A 4,318-nucleotide genomic window follows, 5' to 3' on the forward strand; every position below is an offset into this window, starting at 1 on the left:
TGGCCACCCAGCTCATTTGAAAACAAGCCTATATCCGTTGTACTCCTTCCGTCTCAAAATAAATATCTTAAGCTTAGTATAATTTTGTTTTAGAGTTAGTACAAAGTTGAGACACTTATTTTGGGATCGAGGAAGTATTATGTCTATTTTCTACTAAAAATTCCCGCTGGTGGCGTGTACAAACGGTTCCGGTGCAAGTTGAGCCTGCATGCCCCGATGTACATGGTCGCCTTCTTCGGCCACTTGGGCTGGGAATCATCTCCTCATCTTCTTAATTGTCTTCGCATGCTTCTTCCACTTGGGTTGGAAGTTTTTTTATCATAGACTACCAGAAGAAAAAAAACCCAAGAAACCAAATTAAGGACTTCGGAAACCATCGTGTACGTCGTGCGACGCTGCCAGCCTCAATCGAATCAACAAACGTACACCATGCATATACGAAACTGTAGAATGAAGCAGCATGCACGATCGAGCTAAGCTTGACTTGAGAGACCATTTCTTCAATTTTGAAGTCCTTTCAGTGTGGCCTCTTCCAATCTTCCGCCCACGAATGCCTAATCCTGCCCACTATCACCTGGAAGAACAATATCGTATTCAACGTTCAACCAAGATTTAATTAGCAAACACGGTGGAAATGTGATCGAATGTACTTATTTGACTGGATTTTGATATCTACGTTTGACTGTCTGATTTACACACTTGCCATAGCCACCAGCCATAGACGACTCTCCCAAGTCCCAACGCATTTGACTCGCCTTGAACGCCTAGCTCAATTGAACTTCAGATATTGCTTTGTCATCGAAACACAAAAGTAGTACTCTCTCCATTTTTATTTACTCTGCATATTAGGTTTGACTGAAGTCAAACTTCATAAAGTTTGACCAAGTTTATAGAAAAAAAATATAAACATTACCATAACAAATCTATATGATGTGAAAGTACATTCAATAATGATTCTAATGGTATTGATTTGTTATTATATATGTTAATATTTTTGTTTATATACTTTGTCAAAGTTTATAAAGCTTGACTTTGACCAAAGCTAATATGCGAACTAAATAAAAACGGAGGGAGTAACATATTCAGTGGTAGGCATAGTGATGGAAGAAGAAGAGGGTTAGGCATTCATTGACTTTCTTGTACAAACAGTTATTCGATACTCCCTTCGTTTTTATTTATTTCGCGTATTAACTTTGGTCAAAGTCAAGCATTGTAAACTCTGACAAAGTTTATAAACAAAAATATTAACATATACAATAACAAATCAATATCATTATTGAATGTACTTTCACATCATATAGATTTGTTATGGTAAATATTTATATTTTTTCTATAAATTTGATCGAACTTACGAAGTTTGACTTCAGTCAAACCTAATATGCAGAGTAAATAAAAATGGAGGGATTACAAAAAAATATGGTTATACAAAAAAATCACAAATTAAGGAAGCTATACACCCAAGACAACAAGTGCTTAAGATGTCTTGTTGATCTTAATGAGCAATCAAGCACGGTTCATAACTCACACCATTACTAGCTGAAAACCAAGCTCACTAAAAAAGGTTTAAAATAAATACTTATGTGAATCAATTTATTGTTCCCTAATCCACGTATCCTAATTCTTAATAGAACATTTCTTTTTGCCGGGAATTCTTATAGAACCTAACTATCGCTTATCAAGACAAGAAACCAAATAAAGAACTTCGGAAACAATCGTGTTGTGCAACGCTGCCTTATAACAAACTAAACTAACTAACATACACCCTAGGATCGAAACTGTGGAATTAAGATGCACGATTGAGCTAGCTTGACTTGAGAGTCCATATATATGCAGGTCTCCTCCCATCGTTGTACAGATACTTACGTGTCGTCCTCACCATCTTGTACTCCGTATTCCAACTTCCTTCCTCGAGAAATTTCAAATTAAGTACACTACAAAAGGACAAAACTAAAAGGACCCTTTTTTCATTTTTGAAGTCATTTAAGTGTGGTCTCTTCCACGGTCGCCTCTTCTTCTTCCGTCGACAAATTCCTAATTAATCATCTCCACTATCGCCTGGAAGAACAACACAATTGTAATGTTCAAGCAAGATTTAATTAGCAAACATGATGAAAATATGATCGGATGTACTTATTGATTGGATTTTGATATCCCGCATTTGACTATATGATTTACACGCTTGCCATCAGCAGCAACCTAGCTTAAACGAGGCTCACAACACATTTGACTCGCCTCGAATGCGTAGCATAGTCGACATGAGCTCCATCTTTAGAACTTCTTTACAACCTTCTTCGGAGGACTTGATCATCGTCGATTACATATTTTGGTGATGAAGGGGCTGATGTGTCGACGAACATATGTTTACATGAAGGAGAATTGGGTCTTTGAAGAATATGTTGGCACCAGCTTCTTAGACCCAGGATTTATCCTTTCGGTAACAGAAAGAAGTAACCGTCCAAGGCATTAATGTATCCCCTGCCAGCACCGCAAAAAGTAGGATGGACAAAGTGGGTACTAGTGTCCAAGACACCTGATCATGAAAAACAATCATGTGGGACTTCTAGTCTACGATGAAGTTACCTTTATAATCATGTAGCTGCATCAAGAAGATATATAACCACAAAAGGATTATAACGGCTGGCCACCGAATATAAGATACCCATGATCCAAACACATAAGACACCATACAAAGTTGTAATAATTATTTATAAGACACCATACAAAGTTGTTTATTATCTGAAATTAAGCGGTTGCAAGCGTCGGAAGGAACTACGGGTGGTGAACTGCTACGATAAAGTTCTAAGAATTATTTAAATATTAACAATTGTTTATTATTCATAGGTTGAACTGTGATGTTAATTTGATCTAATGACATGTGTTTATCTTGTGTTTGTATTAGGTTGGGATGTTTTAGGCACTATATGTTTCTTAATTTCAGATAATAAACAATTGTTAATATTTTTGTTAACTTATGTGTGAGCAGAAAAAAGGTGTGATTTTTATGTACGAAAATATGAGGTATTTGCAAGACAGCTATGGAATTTTCTGGCTACAAAACCTTTAGATATGCTTTGTGCACTTTAAAAAAAATTGAAAGCACTATCATTTTTTCTTGAAAGATCCAGGGTTCGCTGGCATTTCACAGATTAAGCAGCAAGCAAGCGGAAAACAATGTGCGATCAAGTGATCAGTGGATGAAAACAGAGGAAACAAGGGGGGGGGGGGGGGGAGGTCCCTCGGTCTAGCCAAAGAGAAGACCAACAGCTAACCCAGGCCAAGAGATACAAGGTCGCCGGCACAACTAAACATGACAGAGCAAAGCACCCTGCAGATCTTCGCAGTGTCGTCGTATATCATCCTTCGGGCTCGCGGCTCGACGACTTCGACTTCGCTGCAACATGGAAGGGCACCCGCATCAAGTATGTCGGCCATAAGTGTGTTTCTCGACCTCATTGACATTGGAGAGAGAAGACATATCCAAAGCGGGGTGGATCGATAAGTTGTAGAATCAGTCACGAAAGACGTACGTAAATAATTAGCCCAACTTCACGGTTCTATTCGGCCTTGTGCCATTGACGCAACGGGTCGCAAGGTTAAGCAAAAACAAGTAGCAAGCAAAAGTAGTGTTCTGGACAACCCTAGCGGCAAACAACTCCCATCTTCGTGTCAGCTTGACATAGGGCATCTATTGGAGCAGTATTTTTTATCCAAAGTGCCCCAAACGTCAGTTCTCTGGACGATGGCTTGGTTTTTGGCGTCGGTTAAAATGATCTTATGTATTTAACATTAAGTTCATCGCAGAGCCGACCTAGCTCAGTGGTAGAGCGCGTGGCTTTTAACCACGTGGCCGTGGGTTCGATCCCCACGGTCGGCGTTTGTGTTCTCTTTTTAGTGTTTTTCCGCAAAACAGAAGAGCATTTTTTTACCCCTCAAAGCAAAGAGAATTAACACTAAACGAAATGCAGCTGATCTCACAGTCCTCAAACACACATCATAGCTGTGGTGTGAGGTGGTCACCTCAAACCAAAACCACAACGAATTAACCTGTCATACAAACCTGGCTAAAGTCTCTTTGACCGGACAAAAGTGGCACTAATCATAGCTCGCGACTCAAATGTCATTTTCTTGTCCGTGTTGTTGGATTAACAGTTGTCCATTCCAGATGAACCATAGGGAAAGTTAACCATGATAAAGGTAAGTTCTGAAGTCTCAAACTGGACCTGGGCTTGTCCACATGTCAATGATGAACGCAAGTTAGCGTTTCTGAGCAATTTTTCTTTATTTGTGGTTCTATATGACAAATGGAGTAGTATTCACT

General features: G+C 39.0%; 1 non-coding gene across 1 annotated transcript; it reads left to right on the forward strand.

Annotated features, from left to right (window-relative positions):
- The first annotated feature begins 3,802 nt into the window (after positions 1–3,802).
- TRNAK-UUU lies at positions 3,803–3,874 on the forward strand. The gene has a single exon. It is a non-coding gene; the product is annotated as a tRNA-Lys (tRNA).
- The last annotated feature ends 444 nt before the right edge of the window (positions 3,875–4,318 follow it).

The sequence above is a fragment of the Triticum dicoccoides genome, chromosome 1A, assembly GCF_002162155.2.
Source record: "Triticum dicoccoides isolate Atlit2015 ecotype Zavitan chromosome 1A, WEW_v2.0, whole genome shotgun sequence".
Lineage (NCBI taxonomy): Eukaryota > Viridiplantae > Streptophyta > Magnoliopsida > Poales > Poaceae > Triticum > Triticum dicoccoides.